The 18,200-nt window shown below is 37.8% G+C and overlaps 1 long non-coding RNA gene across 4 annotated transcripts in view; it reads left to right on the top strand.

The window, feature by feature from the left end:
- The first annotated feature begins 735 nt into the window (after window positions 1-735).
- LOC140002319 (uncharacterized) overlaps window positions 736-18,200 on the top strand; it is a 111,372-nt gene continuing 93,907 nt past the window's right edge. For 2 of the 4 annotated variants that reach the window (XR_011808676.1, XR_011808680.1), the window contains exons 1-3: window positions 736-841; window positions 2,920-3,103; window positions 5,345-5,422. This is a non-coding gene — a long non-coding RNA (uncharacterized lncRNA). Of the gene's footprint in view, window positions 842-2,919; window positions 3,104-5,344; window positions 5,423-5,629; window positions 6,729-13,833; window positions 17,453-18,200 lie in introns of those variants that run through there. The other 2 variants (XR_011808683.1, XR_011808686.1) reach the window with 2 other exon arrangements.

The raw sequence follows: 18,200 nt of genomic DNA, 5'->3' as shown, positions 1-18,200 counted from the left end.
TCCTCATTTTAAAATGAATTATTCTCAGAAAAATGATAATCCAAACAGTATTCTGCCCTGCAGAACCCTCATTTTTCAGCACTGAATGAATGAATTTTAGTCATAAAATACTTCCAAATAATGAAGAGATTTACATCTAATTAATCAAAAAATTGGCCAAGGTAGCTACCAATTTAACCAGTATGTGCATTTATTAAAAAGATAAATGCTACAAAAGAAAAAAAAATGTATCTTTCCCTAGTAGATCTCTTCTCAGTATATTGCAGAAGTTATGTAATTTCTGGACATGTCAGTTTTAATTAACCATTTTCTTGTTCAACAAACTATTTTTTGTTTGTTTGTTTGTTTTTTAATATGATTTAACAAAGAACTTACTTAGGAATGTGAAAAATGCATGAGAAGTACTTTCAAGCTACTTTATTTTAATATATTATCTGAGGATTTTTTTTAGAGACAATTCACACCACGCTTCACATTTATCTCAGAATAAATGTTCTGCCAAAACTTTTAGATGCCAGTGGGTTTTTTAGTTTTATTTTATACACTAGAGATACTTTTGTGGATTAAAAGTAGACTTTATGCTTTCAAAATCTATCTATTTGAATCTCTCCTTCATATACACTAATTCATGCAGCTCTGTGTATCTTATTGCCTGTAGCCAAAGAAAGGATGTAATTTCACAAACCCTGTATTATGACTCAGCTACTGTAGCAACTAGAAAAACATATTAAATTACTTTCCCTCTAGAGGCAAGACATCTCTTTGGTAATCAGGCAAGGAGGCAGAGAAACTTGGTGAAAACAAGTTCAAGAAGAATCTCTCTGGATTTCAAATAACATGGGTGAGATATACATTTTTTATGAAGTGATAGAGCCCAGTGGATTTAAAGGACTCACTAATACAGCCTGAGAATTAGGTTTGACGTGTGTGGGGTTAATATAATTTATCTAACAAACAATTTACTTACCTGCTATCATGAATGAGAAGCTGCAATATAAATAGCTGGGCAGTTCAATCCCCAGGCAGTTAGAGGATCTCCCAATGGAGCCATTGAAACAGTCTTAGGAGAATAATTCTGTTGCACCTTCCATTGTGCTGGACAGCAGACTGGATAATTTGCTAGTCTTTAAAAAATCTGTGTGAGCCTGGTTAGTTAGAAAAGAAGCAAATTTATGAAGAGAAAAACTTCCAAGGAGAATAGGTAGGTTTATTTGGTTCTGCATTCCACCAGTCAGTGCATGAAAGCCTCATGCATCTTTTGTAACCTTGTGAGTTTTCTTACTGGGCACCACAAAACACCATTTACATTATCTCAGAATACCTCTGTCTCCTCAGACAACTGATTAGAAGAAGATCTTCTCCTTCTACCTTTAAGAGCAGAGACAACCCTAAACTGGATTTTACTGTGACTAGAGGGGAGAAAATTCAGCCTTAGAGTGGTAACAAATTATTTATTTATTTATTTTTGCCTGCAGCTTTGGTAAACTCAGTGTCATATTGCATCAACAGTAGGGCCCTCCATAAACATATTCCAATGTTTTTGGTTTGTTTATTTGTTTTGTTTCAGACTCTGTATGTAAAATAATCACTATACTTCATATTCAGGATCATTTTGTGCCTTCAAATTCTATTCTGTACAGTCAGTAACATTAAAAAAAAAAAATCTGTACGGAGATTTTTATGTCTTATTAAAACATTTCTAAAGTGATTTTATGCACTCTTTGTGGTATCTTCAGAAGACATAGCAGTGGGATATAATGGACTTTTTGAGCAGTCTTCTGGTCCATATGATGCCATTTCATCCCAGTCTTACCATATATAGACAATTCAGTTTCACCAAATTCACACTAATAGAATTTAAAATGCATATATACTTGGAAACAAAAATGTTCAATTTTGTTTTTAGCAGAATCTCCCTTCTGCCACCATTGTTATTTTTTAAAATGATGACAATTTGAAATTGTGACCCTGAACTGTTTCAGTTTTGACAAACTGTGTTGTCAGAAGGGAACTGCTCTGTTGGACTTTTTCCCTAGCTCTACATATTAGGGCTGAGCAGATGGAAAACTACTTCTAGTACTCCCACCAGCAGTGGGATTCAGGGGATTGATGCTTTTGATGTTTTTTACTTATCAGGAACTTTAACTAGCTTTTTTTTTTTTTTTTTTTTTTTTTTTTTCGCCTCCCACTCTCAACCCTTAAGGCTCTTTGGGACTGAAACCAGACTTTTTTTTTTTTGTTTTGTTTTGTTTTTTTGTTCTTGCTTCTTAGTAACAGTTAAAAATACATCTCATCCCAAATAAGAGGTGGGATGACCAAAAGATACAGAGACACATATATCTTTTGCAGAGTGCAAACAGATTTTTCTAAGCAATTTGTGAATGGTTCAAGTGCACATCTACTAATATCAAGTAAAAGATCAATGTCAGAATCAGCTGCCTATCAGGCAGCTAAATTATCATTCAGAATGCCAGGACTTGAGTGCAGATGAAAGCTCAGGTTTTTATGTGGCTGTTAGCATATAGCATATTATCCATGCTTTCCTGAACTATTTAGTCTCTTAAAAGTATCAAACTATTGAGGCTCTTAAACTGCATAGGACTCATCCTAAGATGACTATCCCTTAAGTGCCAAAACAACAAGTAGCTCAGTAGTGCTCAGATGTCATTTGTTAGTGGAACTGGAAAGATATCTTGAAGTTGTAACCTGGTTGTTTCAAATTACTCTCACTTGGTGCAAAAAGCTCTGCTAAATGGAGAAGGGGTTCAGTGCGAGGAACAAAAGCATGGGTCTGGTGCAAAGGTGCAATCCAGAATAAATTGTGTTTCTGCAAAAGGACCACCACTGCAGGTAAAACACCAGTTAAGCCCTCTGACTGGAAATGTTTTAAACCTTGGCTTCCTGTTGTTTGCTCTCTAGGTTTGTTCTTACCTACATGACCAAAATTTTCCATGAGCATCTTGAGGAGTGGATATGTGAGGACTGTATGCTGCTCAGATCTCCAAATACATGTCTGCAAAAATGTTGCACCAAACTGAACTGTGTAATGCCTCAGAAATCATCTTTTGCTCTCAGGGCCAAATCTGGCCAAGTTGTGACTGAGGTAAGAAGCTGAGCTCAGTGTGAGCATCATGTACTTGCCTGGGCTGAGGCTCATTTTTCTTTCCCTTTATGTCAGAGTCTTGTCATAGAGTCTCTGTAGGGGACAACTGACTGTGCAGGTGTCTGAAGGATGATTCCTGTCTCAGCTATCGGTATGAAAGCTTTGCCACAGACCAAAGTTTCTCAATTCCATCTGGTACACTGTTTTGTTCTTCAGAATATGCTTTTCTTCAGGTATAAGTTAATGGGGGAACAGTTGCTTTTTCTGCCTTTTGGGGGGAAAAGAGGGGGTCTGGAAGGGGAGTTCACCATTTTTTTTTTGTGTATTTCAAGGCACATCTAGTAACACTGCCTGTTATTAATGGTAATTCTCATTGTAACACCTGGTTTTCAGGTGTTTGTAACTTCCAGATTTTAAGCATGGAACTGAAATTTTCTGTTGGATTATTCTTCAGGTTTAACCTGAAAGATTAACCAAATTCCTTTTAGCTGTTTCTAAGAAGAAAAATATGAAAAAGAGTCATTTTCCTGTTAAAAATCATTATGAACCTTTTTCAACTGCCCCTGCTTTAGAGCAGGAACTTGTTTAACTAAAGAGTGACTTTGTTTTAGGGCATACCTCTTCTGTTGTTAATGAAAAAAAAAAAAAAAAAAAAACAAACAACTTCTAAAAGTTTGATTATCTCAGGATTCCAGCTGCTCTGCGCTTATGTGCCCTCCAAGCTATTCACCTGTGTGCATACATAAAAGCAGATATTCCAATGTGGGGTTAAATCCTTCTAAGAGTTCAAAGGGATTTGGGCATCTCTGATCCATTTCAGGCTTTGTTGGAGCTAAGGTCTAAGGAGATCTTATTCTTTCCTCTGAAGAAAAAAATATTTAATTTGAATCCAGAGGAGACAAAAGATGTATCAAAGAAGAAAGAAGGATCTACAGACTGAAACAGACTCAGAAACTTCATTTGTGTTAATAGATAAAAAGGGGCTTGGATTGTTCTCTGGCCTTGCAACCAACTGATATGTCATGGTTTATATCTATCTGGTTCAAATCCCTTTCCACCCAAAATACATGTATGTTGACCACATCCAGACTGCTTTTTGTTTGTTTTGAGTGGTCTCCAGACCATGCTAACTCTGGGCATTGCTTGGAAGAGCATTAGTTGCTTCAGTCCTAAATGATGCCAGGCTCGGTGTTAATGGTATGGACAGTTGTACAATAGTCCCCTGAGCACTTTAGTTTTCTGGTTTACATGAACTTTTATGGAGGGATTGAGGTGGGAACAGGGAAAATGTTCAATTTCAGTCTGGGAACATTAGAGGGAAGACAGAGAGAGCTGGCTTTAGACAAAGTGCTTACCATGAATGAAGAGCTTCTGGATGGGGAAAACTGGAATCACAAAGTAATTCAATTGCAGTATTTGTAAACAGCTATATCATTTTCAAACACTGCATTCTCATCTCCCAAACATCTGTCAGAGCAAGGTGCCCAAATCTCTCTTCAAGTGCAGCAATAACAGCAGACAGCAAACACAGAATGATAATCAGCCTAGTGCTTGCAGTCCCAGATTAGATTTCACAGACTTTGAAGGATGTTGCATTTCTGTATTTTTGTAATGATATCAATATATAAGGGAAAATAAATCATTTGGTTCTCTCATTTGACAACTAATTTTATTACTTTTTTATTATTATTTCTTTTAAGCAAATTCCCAAGCTTCAAATTTCTTAGATTTATGTGTCTTAATTTGAAATAATTACAAGTATTGTCCAATGTTTACATTTCAGATGTATATATTTTTAGCCCAACCTCCCATTTAAACTGTAACTAATGTAGGAATTTTCTTGATTTTCGGAAAGTTCATTTATCATCATTAGGCTGGTAAATGCAAAGGAGCATTTTTATACAAATCATTAAAGGTATGGAACTGTGTTTTCAGTAGAATCACTTTTTTTATCAAAGTAGTGGTTCACAGCAATGTTGCATTGCCTGAGAAGAATAAAACAGCCAAGGTAAACTGCTTACAGAATCACACAATGTCTGAGTTTGGAAAGCCCCTTTGGAGGTTGGTAAGTCAAACCCTCCTGCTCAGAAGAAGGTCAGCTAGAGCAGGTTGCTCAGTACCATGTTCAGTCAGATTTTGAAGATCCAAAGATGGAGACTTGACAGCCTCTCTGGGCAACCTGTTCAAGTGTTTGACTACCTTGCTGTGAAAGATTTTGAAATGGAATTGTTTGTATTTCAGTTTGTATCCATTGTTTCTTTTCCATTCACTGGACACCACTGAGAAGAGCCTGACTGCCTTCTTCACACCCTTCATCAGGTATTTATACACATTGATAAGATATCCCTCAGCCTTCTCTGCTCCAAGCTGGGCAGTGCCATGTCTCTCAGCCACTTGTTATAAGTCACAGGCTTCAATCCCTTAATTATCTTCATGGCTCTTTACTGCACTCTTTCCAGTATTTATATCTTCAGACTTAGTTTAGTCTGACTTTTGTCTCAACAGCTTTTTTTTTTTAAATCTCAGACTGCTGTGGAAATGGAGTGAGGATGTGTACAGCCTGCTCTTTCTCTTTAAAAGGCTCTCATGATAGTCCTGTTCAATTTTCCTTAGCGGTTTTCTCAAGGGATCTGGAAGGCCCTTCAGAGAGCCATTCTCATACCCACCATAGAGTCATCCACTTGTCACAACTCCTCGGTGTCTAAGAAACTGAGGCCCACAGCAGCGATGAGATTTCAACTGTCACCATGATATTAGAGCTGTAGGATAAACTACCTGTGAAGGAGACATCATGCTTAGCTGAATTATCCCCGATGATGTCATAGCCTTATTTAAGAATTAGCTAACTATCTCTCTGAACCTGTCAATAGTTATGGTCATAGCCATTGAAGAAACCAACTATCAGTAATCTAGATTTATTATGAATCAGTTTGAGTATAGAGCACAAAAAATATTCCAGTATCTTTTCTAGTTATATGGAGTATTTTATGAACCTTCTTCCATTACTGAGATTGTTCAGAGAGAAAATCTGACAGGTCCTTAATTTGTTAGGGTAACCTGGTTTAAAAGGTGTTTAGGTTTAACTAGCATGTGGTCTTTGAAGAAAAAAGTGGAAGATCTGCATGTTTAGGGACCATACATTTTTGAAAGAAAAAGCAAAGATTATGAATCTTGGTGGTCAGTATAAATAAAATTTAAAGTTAGCTTTGGTAATTTGTCATGCACTGTCAGAGGCTGCAACTGGTTTCCAGTACATATGTGCAAATAAGTTAGGCCTATTCACTGGTGACAAACTTTTAATGTAGATTTTTGTCCTTACAGAATTTACTAACTGTCTAGAAAAATAATAATGTTGATCTCATAACAAAATCATGTTTCTCCATAATTCTCAAAAATAGGCCTTTTTATTTTAGGAAAGCTCAGGATGTCAATAACAAGCAGCAATTTTTATTGTCTAATCCTTCCTGTATTTTGTAGGTATGAAATTTCATAGAAATTCAGAAATTTGCTATAGTCATAAATTGCAACAATGCCACATTTTGTTAAGAATAATGAAAATACTAAGTATATAGTGACTGAATTGTTGTATGATCTTCAATAAAATCAAAGGTATTTTACATTAATACATCTGTTGCCAACCCTGTCCTATACATAGTATACACTCTGTTTCTAATATGGTTATGCTACAAAAATTCAAAGAGGAGATTCTCAAAGTTTCTAAAGGTGAGGATGATGCTGTTTCTTCAACGTTTAATAGCTCAGTTATTTAAATACCTACTTAGGATTCAGGACACCTGAGTGTTCATTCTTCCTTTACCTAAACAAGTCTGAATTTCTATTTTCAACCATCTAGAAAATCAGCTCAAAAGGATTTGGAGACCAGACAGTGTGGCCTTAATCTGTTCTCTTGAGTCTATATGAATTTGTAGTAACATAAATTGCACACTGGAGTGGGGACAGGAATCCAAATATCTTATCTCCCAGGGAGATAATACTCTAAACTAGCAGCTGTGAGGTTGTTCTCAGATTATTTTTGGTCCCTGTTTGCATAAAATACCTAAAATGAAGCACAGATCTCTTGTCTCTGGCACATGAGAACATGGGACAGAGGCTGCATGTCTGTGCTGCTTGTATGATACATTCCCAGGGAGAAGAAACAGAAGGTCATAATTAGTTCTGTGAATTTCACAGTTCTGGGAATCTCACAGTTCTGGGAATCTCATATTCAGGATATGAAGAATGGGATTTTTTCTTCTAGCTCTGCTATCAGAAAATAAATAATAAGAATTGCCTTGCTGCTTCATTAAACTACAATAAAGATATTGGCAGGTCTGTGTTGTGCTATTAATGGCATTCATAACAATACCCTGTTGTCCTCATTTACCAAGCTGAGTATGTACTTAATTATACCCTCTAAAAATAATAGTGATTTAGATTTTTACATAATGAGTTTTTTATGTAAATGATATGTACAAAAGCAGCCCCTAGAGAGCACTGAGCAGCCAGGAACAGGGCAGCCAGGGCATGGCTCTGCAGTTTGCACAGCAGTTTGTGCAGGAGGGCAGCAGGCGAGTTGCTTTTCTCTATTCTTGGAGCAACAAGAAGCAGCCTTCTACTGAAAGAAAAACAGTGTCCATCGCAACTGCTGGGCTGAGGCTGAAACCCAGGCAGAGGGGTTGCCCGGGTTCTCAGCTGCCCAGATCCTCAGTTTCAGGAAACACTAGATACAAGAATGACCAGCTAGGGAAACTGTTCAACCAAGTTGCCTGTGTTATGGGAGGAGCTGACTAGGCAATGTAGTGTCCAAGAATCTGAGCGAGAGATTGATGTATGATATTGATTGTGGACTGGCCAGGCTGAGTGACAGCCCTGCCTTATGTCCTTGGAAGGGGAAGGTAAGATGGCTTCTAACCCTGACTCACAAGACAAAAAGACTGGACCCTTGTCTCTGCTGGAGCAAAGTGTTGCACCTGGGTCAGGGCAAACCCAGACATGAGTACAGACTGGGAGAAGATAAGGCTGAGAGCAGCCCTGCAGAGAAGGATTTGGGGGTTCTGGTGGACAAAAAGATCAACATGAGCCAGCAGCGTGTGCTTGCAGTGAAGAAGCCCAACTGCATCCTGGGCTGCATCAACAGAGTGGCCAGCAGGTCAAGGGAGGTGATTGTCCCCCTCTGCTCTGCCCTGGTGACCTTTAATGAGGGGAAATACTGATAGGACAAGGGCGAACAGCTCTAAAGTAAAAGAGAGGAGATTTAGATTAGATGTTAAGAAGAAATTCTTCACTTAGAGGGTGGTGAGGCACCGAAATGCCCGGAGAAGCTGCGGTTGTCCCTGGAGGTATTTATGACCAGTCTGGATGAGGCCTTGGGCAACCTGATCTGGTATCCCAGATCAGGTTGTGGGTGGTATCCCTGCCCATTGGAGGGAGGTTGGAACTATATGGCCTTTAAGGTCACTTCCAGCCCAAGCCTTTCTGTGATTCCAAGGTGACACTTGGAGGTACATGAAAATCAGCTTGGCATTGACAACAGAAATGATTATTAAGATATCCCATGTTTTTGAAAATGTGTATTTCAGAAGGATTTATTTTTCTTTAGTCACTTAAAAATACTATACTTGTAGATATTTCATATCCTCATTCTGTTGATATGCTTGACATATTTGAAAGCACATACATCAGATTGAAATTATTAGGTATCGCTTGTCTAGAGAACTTGTAGTTTGACAAGCAAGATCAAATCCAAATGTTGCCATAAAGTTAGTGTTGCTTCCTTCTTACCTGTGAGAGCACTTGAGAGAAAAATATCTTGCTACATTACCCCACTTTAAACAAACAAACAAACAAAAAACCTACTGCTTCTTACTATGAGTTCCCTATGTTTGGCTCTTAACTTCTTGAGACAACATGTAGTTAAAATCTTTTAGCAAAAACTTACAAAGGCTCTTTGCTGTTGTAAGAAGAGCTTCCATTTTCTGTTTTTTTTTTTTTTTTTTTTTTTTTTTTTTTTTTTTTCTTTCTCCGGTGCAGTAAATTCAAAATTCAATTTTTCTTTGTGCTCTTGAATTAAATGATATTCATTTCATGGACATCACTCTTCTACATGTTGACAGTGTGTGCAACTAAGTTGTAGTATCTTTTTTGAGTGTTTGCTATGTCATGTTAATTGTAATTTGTCGAAGTATTTCTCCAGACATATCCAGGCACCCAACTAAAAATTAGGAGTAGGGAAGAAGAAAACCATTTTTCTCTTCAAATTTCAGACAGGTTTAGAAATCATCTTCATAGGGAAAATGTGCTTTTTATTTATTTTTTTTTTCTTTTTTAATAATCAGAGAAACCTCTTCTCATCCACAAGGTGGGGAGGAGGGGGAAGATTTCTATATTAGTCTCCAATTAAAAAATTAAAAAAAAAAATGCTTTATATAGAAATGTTCTTAATGAGAACTGAAAATACTTGAGAACTAAATCTGAAATACATTGGAGTTTTTTGGTTTTGTTTGTTTGTTTGTTTGTCAAGCTTTTATTGTCTTTCAAAGTCAGAAATATAGCAGAAAGGGATACTAACCGTGAGGCTACAAACCTTACACTTATTCAAACAGTTTTCTTCATGGTTAGCACTGCTTCAACTCATTTTTATAGACAGTAAAAAATTGAAAATTACATTTACTTGGGAAGAATTTTATAATTTTCAAATAAGTCAGGGTTTGAGAAGTCTGCTATGAAGTAGAAATTTCTGTCAGTTCCTTTATGACATACCAAATTTTTTCTTCTGGCTTTACTCCCTCTACATCATCCTCACCCATTAGAGTCCATAATAGCACATTAGCCATCTCAAGCTATGGAGCTAAAAATGAAGATTTTTGCCATATGAGTGATTTGCATACTTTTCAAGTTCTAACCTTTTTGAGAGTATATAGCTACTTTAATACTTAATTCTACATTAAAAAAAAAAAAAAAGTCAAAAAAAAAAAAGCATATTTATACATACAGCTCTATACATATACATGGTTATTTTACATGGAAAAAATATTGACATATATAGGAAAATTCTGATTAATATTGATTTTATTTCTCTTGTTGGTTGTTAGGGGACTGGTTTGCTAGAAATACAAAAAATGAGTTCTTCAACAACCAGCTGCATTTTAGACCTTGTCTCAGTTCAGACCAAAGTTGGGAAAGGCTTATGTCACTTTATTCTATCTTTGTCTGTCCACAAATATCTGTGTCAGAGACAAGATATTTGTTTTCACCTTGTTAAATACCCAACCCACATAAGCATCATTCTCTCTTAAGCAGCAACCAAGAGAAGTTTTTGAATGCCGCTTTTCTCTTTTGAATATATTTTTTTTCTCCTAATAGCAAGTGGACACATAAGGCTATTGTCTCTTTCACCTTGGTACGAAAATACTAGTATGTTTGTGATGGTTCCCATGACTTCACTTTGAGGCAGCTTGAAAAATGAAGAGAATATATATAACCAAACTTCATTCTCTTCCTGACCTTTGGTAACATGAAAATGATATGAGCACTCATGACAGGTCAAGGTGTGTGCACGGTGACTGGGCTGTTGTACCCCCATTTTTTTAAATTTTTATCATTATTTTGTTCTTTTTGTCCTAGTTTTGAGCTGCATTTATTATACAATGTATTTATGTATATACGCAAATACACACTTTAGCCATGGTTAAGCAGGCTTTAGTGTCAGTTTTCTCCCTTTTAATGTCCAAATTAAGCCTCCATTCTAATCTGTGTTTACATATATTCATTTTTTTAATCATATGTATAAGGCCTCTTATTTCAGTAGGACATAATAATGTACTTAAAAGCCATCCTGAATGGGACATATGCACCTGAGGGGAACAGAGTCTCTAAAAGATAACTCTTCAAGACAGCTGTTTTGACTGCTTTGTCATATACAATACTAGCCTTGTTTTTGTGGCTCTTATTTTGCCAGCCCTATCTCGGTGTATGTGAATCACTAGGCAGTATGCAGCAAGATTAGAAGTGATTATATATATTTATTTAGGGAGCTGAATGTCAAAAGCTTATTGGTTCTTAATAGCTGATGATGTTACAAGTTAGACACTTTCCTTGCATTGTCACTCCAGTTTAGGTTTCATGGTGGATATCAGCTTTGCACTTCCAGTCTTCGTAGGTGAGCTGCATGCTCTTCTCCTTCTTGTCCTCCTCTTCCTTTGTAGAGATGTCTCCTTCATTCTGGACTATGGAAGGGAGAGGGGCTGTGAGAGAGTTCTCATCCATGATGCTGTCAATACTGTTCTCTCTGGACATTGCCACTGCTTCTTCCTGCTCATTTTTCCATGTGTCCAGATGTTGATCCATAATGTACTGGCTGGTGTTGTGGGGCGCACACATCCCCAGCAGGCAGTACCCTGCCATGTTCATGGGGCGGAGGTACCTAGTCATCTCTTGCAGCAGCTCAGGAAGAACGTGGGACCTGTCTGCCCAGCAGTGCTTCTTCACATTCCAGAGTGGGGGACTGCACAAGACTCTACCACTACTGCCTGTTGCTGGCTCACAGGGCTGCTGCAGTCCCAAGGAGAAACTGTGGTAACACTTGCGGGCAATATGGATGGTCTGAGGCTGCTGATTTCTTGGGGGAGGCCTGTGCTGCAAAGCCTCTCTGGGGCTGCTCTGCCCACCTGCCCTGGCTTGGTGGAGAGGTTTCATGCAGCGGTGGTGTCTCCTCCTCCTCCTGCTGTCATGCCACCAGTGTGCCCCCTCAGACCTCTTGTGCCACAGTCTCTGTGTGGGAGAATTGTGTGGTCCCTCCTGCACCCAGCTGCCATTTGAAGAAGACGCAGAGTGGTCCTGTTCCCTGTGGTACTTCTCTCTCCTTGGATTCCTTATCTTTGTCTCTCGGTTAAAGAAATGTTTCCTTCTGTGCCTCTGCCACCATCTTCTGCCTTTACCAGCCTTCCTGCACAGCCAGAACAAGCCCCACATGTCCATCCGCTCCCACATCTGCCCTCGCCTGTCACCACCACCCTTGCCTTGCTGGGCCTCGTGGTGCTGCTGCCAGTTGGCTGTGGCCAGCAGCAAGGTGCATCTGGGCAAGAAGTGCCAGGGGCAGCCTCCTCTCCCACCAGGGCCCTGCCCTGTAATGAGGATGGTGTCCCAGTCCCTAGGGGTGGTCTTTGGTTGGCAGGCCCACGAGGGAGCCCTTTGCCTCTTCTGCCCCATCCTGGCAGCCTGCACTCCCACTGTACTGTGCCCAGAGGTTTTCATCTGGAGTGGCCTGGGGGAAAAATGACAGACCCTCCTGGTGGCACTGTTGGCATGTGGCTGTGTCAGTAGGTGACACCAACGACAGGAGTGTCTCCCTCTGTGACCTCACATCTGGTCAGCTTGGGGAGGGCGGGGCGCATCTCCACAGCCCTCCCATGCATGCCTTAGGCAGAAAGCCAGGTCTAGCTTTAATGTTAGTCCTAATTTTTCCTTCCTTCAAAGCACCTCATAAAGTGAATGAACATTACTCTTGCCAAGTGGCAGAGGAAGACGCAGAAGGACTAAATAGTTTTCGCAAGTCTAACAGAAGTCCACCAAAACATAATTCTTGCTCTCCCGGCTGCAAATCCTTCATGCAGTTCTTCACAACACCTGTTGAAAGGATTTCCTGTCCTTTCATAGTGAAAGGAAACAAGATGCATAGCAGGCCTATCTCAAGATATGTATGTATGTATGTATAATATGTATCCCTGTACATATTATATTTATAACACACCAAGCATTCCGTGCCGTGTAGTATTCCTTTTGTTGGCTTCACTGAGTGCAGAGGAAATAAACAAATAAAGGTCTCTGTTATGGTGCGAGACAAAGCCTTATAAAAGCTAGGTTGAAGACAGGTGTTAAACAATACATTTATTTCTGGGAAAACATGTATTTTGTCCTTATTCTCACCACACAAAGATAAGGCTTTTTGTTTGCTTGGATTTTTTTTTATATTTTTTTTTCCTGTGTTTGTCTCTGTGAAAGTCCTCAAGGCTCATGCAGCTGGGAAGAAGTGGGTATGTATTGCTTTAGCTCCCTTCTCTACCCACTAATAGTGACAGGTCAGACTCATGTTTTTGTATTATGAGATGCAAATGCACATTTACATAAGGTTCTGTGTCCATCTTTTGCTGAGAGATGTTGTCAAGGACTTTAAATGATTTTAATTTTAATACTTAATGACTGCAATATCTGTACAATATACCCCGAGACATAAATTGCTCTGATGACAATTATATTCTACTTATTTATATACAAAATAAAAAATAATAGCATATTATTAATATGTAAAATATTTTTATGTAGTATTCCAGACAAAGTGATTTTTTTCTTGCTTTTTTCCTAGTACGATTATAAAAAAAAATAATAATAAAAATAAAAAAGCACTTTTTTATTTTATTTTATTTTATTTTATTTTATTTTATTTTATTTTATTTTATTTTATTTTATTTTATTTTATTTTATTTTATTTTCCTCTTGGAAGAACTTCCCCTTCCTTCAGCATTTATTAAAGATGTAAGGGAAAAAAGTGCATAGCATCAAGCTTAGGAAACATAAACAAAGAAGAGGTGAAGAAGTACACCTATCCTTAAGGTTAGGCTTTGGTATAATGTCCAGTGTTATCATTTATCAACGCATGATGGCAGTAGTAGTCCATGAGATGATTAACTGATAATGTATGTTACTAAACAATCCTTCATGCATTTTTTCTACAGATACCTACAGCTTTTCTTTATGAATCTTGACCATTACTGAGCTCAGCTCCATGGAAGACTGAAAAAGAAAATGAAGATTCATATATTTTGTTTAATCAAGGTGTCTCTGTTACTCCAGATATAGCTTGTGATCTCAGTCTCACTGTATGTAGTTGCAGTCTGATGATGTTATTAACCACAGTGACCTTTTTGAAATCTTTCTCTGTCTTACTGTCAACTATAGAAGGTTCTGAATATTCTGTTATTCTTTATCTCTGGGTCTGATTTCAGCAGTTAGGGGGCCTTCTCAAATCAAAACAAAGATTACTTGGCAGCTAAGCCAGTTAATAGTGTTCCCTTATCTGTAATCGGTTTTGAGAAAGGGATCAAAGGTGCTAGGAGGGCAGATGTAGAGATGTCCTATATTGTCTGAGCAAATACAACTTTTCCAAGCTCTGTTGTCTCTTCACCTTCAATATGTCAAGGAAAAGTCTTTTAGACATGCAAAAATAATTTAATACTCACACTGATTGATTTAATTTGATTTGATGTCATTACTTATCTTATTTGTGAACACTGATATCTTCAGCCTTTCTAAAGAATGTGTCTACATGGATTCCCTTTGGATGAGCTCTTAAGTAGAAACCAGACATTTAACACAAACTCCCTGTAACTTGAAGTGGTTGCACAGTGTTGAACAGTTGAGATTCCCATGGGTCTGACAAACTGAGACAGATTGATCCTGTGGCTTAAAGCACCTATGTTCTCATCAGTGGGTTGTTACTGAGACAAGTGTGTGTCATTGTAGTTCCAGAATTTAGCAGCAGAAATAGCTATATCACAGCAAAAAGCTCAAGTTAACAGCATTTACTGAGAAGAGCATAGGAGTAGCATAGCTACAGTTTCAGACACCTGAAATTCCCCCAGCACAGTTCCTTCCCCCAGGCAAAGACAAGATTCACAAGTTATACATTCCTCTCACAGCTGTCCTTGCAGCAGATGTTCTGAGCAGATGTCAAACACACAACTGCTGCACTGAACAGTCTATAAAATGTAACAGCAATCTTTTTTTTTTTTTTTAAAGCCATCTCTCATTTTATTTATTTTCTAATTATTTTATTTTATTTATTTATTTTCCTAAGAGCACGGACCTCCTAGCACTGAGGGACTTGTGGCAATTAGCCTTAAAAGAAATGATTATATCCACTTGCAGGTGTGGTGGAAAACAGCAACAGGTCAGACTGTGCACACAACTCAAACTCATAGCCTTGGCACTATTAGTGCTAATCTCTGAACTATTTTCTCAAGTGGGAATAATATCAACGTCTTTACCTCTGATAGTAAGGGTAGTGTAAGGCCTAGTCAGTTCAGGAATTCTGATGGAATACTGGCTTTCAGACTGTGAATGCAGAATGAGTGGAAATACCATCCTACAACCTGGAAAATAGGATAAGGCAGGTCTGAAGGCTGGCTGCCATGCTCCTGGTCTCATTAACTGTCTGTCGGGAGCTGCAGCTGTTTTACATTCCCTGGCACAAGGTCCTGCAGTGTGGAAGGAATGATACCTTGCTTGGTGTCCTTCCCTGCAGCCAGCAGCTCAGACACTGCAGGTGTTATCTGCAGGCACCCAAATTTTGTGTTTTTAGAGTAAAATTGTGCACAGAAGGCCAATGGAGATAGGTAAGAAACTGAATTCAGCAAAGCACAGCCAATTTCTTCAACTACAGGTTGGCTGCAGAAAACCTGGGAATCACTGTTTTTTGGATTTGCTTCTTCATTCTTAATAGACTTAACAGGTTCTTGCCACAAGATTGAGTATTTGGCAAAGAGAACCTAGTATCTTCCATTCAATTCTCAAGTACTTAGGCTCTGCATACAAACAATGTATATGCTTTTCAGTCTGAGGTGGCAGAGAATTTAAATGTTATTGTTGTTTTGGTCAAAAAAAAAAGCAGTACACCTTTCTTCCCGTGTTGAAAATATACCCCTTTGTATTCCATGAATTCATTTTGAAGTAATTAGTTGATGCTAGCATGGTCTAGGTCTGTGTCTGTTCCTAAAAACTTTGTCTGATTCAGATGCTGACAGGAATGTTTGAATTTTCAGCTTCAGAGAAATAAGATTCTTTCCTGTTATTCTGTCCCTCCTGCTTCCTTACTTTTTCAAATCCACCCTCTATTCTCTATTCTCCTACATTGACTTGCTGTGATCTTTTATTTTAAAGATTACATACATTAACTGTTAAAACAATCATATGTATAGTGCAGGTGTAAGGATTATACTGCAGATTATATTGTGGATTAAAGAAAGAAATCTATTTCTGTAATACCTGCATGATTCTCGGGCCATATATTTAGTTCCCCATCCTGGTAATTAGTTTCAAAGGATGATTTATTCGTTTGTGTAAAACTGGGAAAAGCAATGAAAAAAGCCATTTTGGAGGAATAAGTTTTCTGACCTTTTCTGTGGTGACTCTGAAGTGAGGATCAGATCTCGTTGGTTTGGACAATTCAACAAGTCTTAAAATCATACTTGAACTCAGTTTTCTATTTTTCTTCTTACTCACCAAACACTTTGTCAGAATCTGGGAGCTTTGGTTACTGAATGTTGGTGTCTCAACCCTTCCTCCACTTAGGAGAGGATATCTCTTTGGAGAGAGAATTCACTGTGACACAGTATTGTATTGCCACCATTTTAGGGATCATTACAGGAGATTTTGCTATCTTGTAGAGCAAGACAAAAGGAAAGCTGTTTTCTACTATAACATTTTGTTTGTCAGACTTGAGCACCAGTGTATCTGCTGAGTATAAATTTTAATCTATTGGTTTATTCTATTTGTTACATTCATAGTTGAAAAAGTATCCTAAATTAATATCTGAGTTAATTAAACCTGCTGTAAGTTTTCTATATTATTGCTTGAAATTTGGATTCACCCTCCCTTCTTTTTAATAAACCAAATAAGAATGTGGATAATGTTTTTGCAGGTGTCAATAAAATAAAAGGTGAAAGGTAGTAGATGCAGTGGCAGAAAGCAGAAAACATTACTATTTTTACATTAATGTATCCATTCACAACAATAAAGGAGATCACAAGAGGCGTTCTATATATGTAATGAATAAAATGCAGCTTTATTCACCCCCTAGAAGGCATGGCTTGATAGTATGAGCACAGCACTGAAGGCAGAAAATTTCTAAGGAGGAATACTTACTTTTCTTGGATTCAGCAGGCATTTTGCCATTAACATTTTTATAACTGGGATTTTATCCTCAGTGTCTAATGCTGAGTTTTACATTACACAGTTTTTTAAAGACTCTTAGTTCTTTTTTTATCTATCTTTTGCTGAAATCAGTTAGGTTCATGCACATTCGTTTTGTGAAGGCAGGGTGAAGATATCTCGAGTAGAAATTTTCTAAAAACTTTTATCTTACAAAAGTCAGTGGAAAATAGTAGCTGTGGTGCTTCAACTCTAAGAGCAAATATCTAATAAAAACTCGTGTCTTTGGATGGAAATACTAACATGAAGAGAGCTGTTCTACAATTTGTTCTGTGTCAGAAAACAAAGAAAAATTGCTTTAAACTGAAGTGAAGCATCCAGCTATTACCAGTTTTTTTGGTTGATTTGTTTGTTTGGTAGTTTTGCTGCCTATTGGATTTCAAATAAGATTGCCAATTTGTTAGTGTCATAGTCATAAAGGCATAGTCATTGTAGCCTGCTGTATTTCTTCAGCTCTGATTTTAGCTTGTCTAAATTTGTTGTACACATTCACAAAATGTAAGGGTGAGGGTGAAGAATGTGGTCCCTGTGCAAACTTTCTATTGCCTGGCCCAACAGAAATAAAACATGTCATTTGCATTTGTGTTTTAAACGAGTGTGTATGTTCACTTAGATGAAAGGAAAGTTTGATAACAAATGCCAGCTTGTGTAAGTGGAAGGGTTTGTTTTGTTTTATTGAGATTTTTGGTCTGAAATCAAGCATTTATTATCAAAGATGTACAGGTATTATTTGCTGCTCTTCACAGTAGAATGGAATGATCAAGCACTTACGCTGTATCCTGTGAATCATTTCTGGGGACTTTTTCACTAGATAAATATGTTAAAGTTTTGTGTTGGTCCCTCCTACCCCCCCAACAGGAGAATAGTTGTTCAGACTATCCAAAGGAAGAGAATTTCCTAATCTTTAACTAGTGGTGCTTTCAAACAGCAAAGCAGAGAAGCTCAGTAATAATTGGAAACCAATCCATGGCTCTTCAAGTGTATTTGCTTCCATTATGACTTGTGTTTCTGAATTCTGGTCCTTAATACATTCAGCTGCAATATTTTGTGTGACTGTAGGTCATCAAGGGCCTTTTATTTATTTATTTATTTATTTATTTATTTATTTATTTAT

The sequence above is a fragment of the Anas platyrhynchos genome, chromosome 1, assembly GCF_047663525.1.
Source record: "Anas platyrhynchos isolate ZD024472 breed Pekin duck chromosome 1, IASCAAS_PekinDuck_T2T, whole genome shotgun sequence".
Classification (NCBI taxonomy): domain Eukaryota; kingdom Metazoa; phylum Chordata; class Aves; order Anseriformes; family Anatidae; genus Anas; species Anas platyrhynchos.
This window is presented reverse-complemented; position numbering and strand designations above follow the sequence as displayed.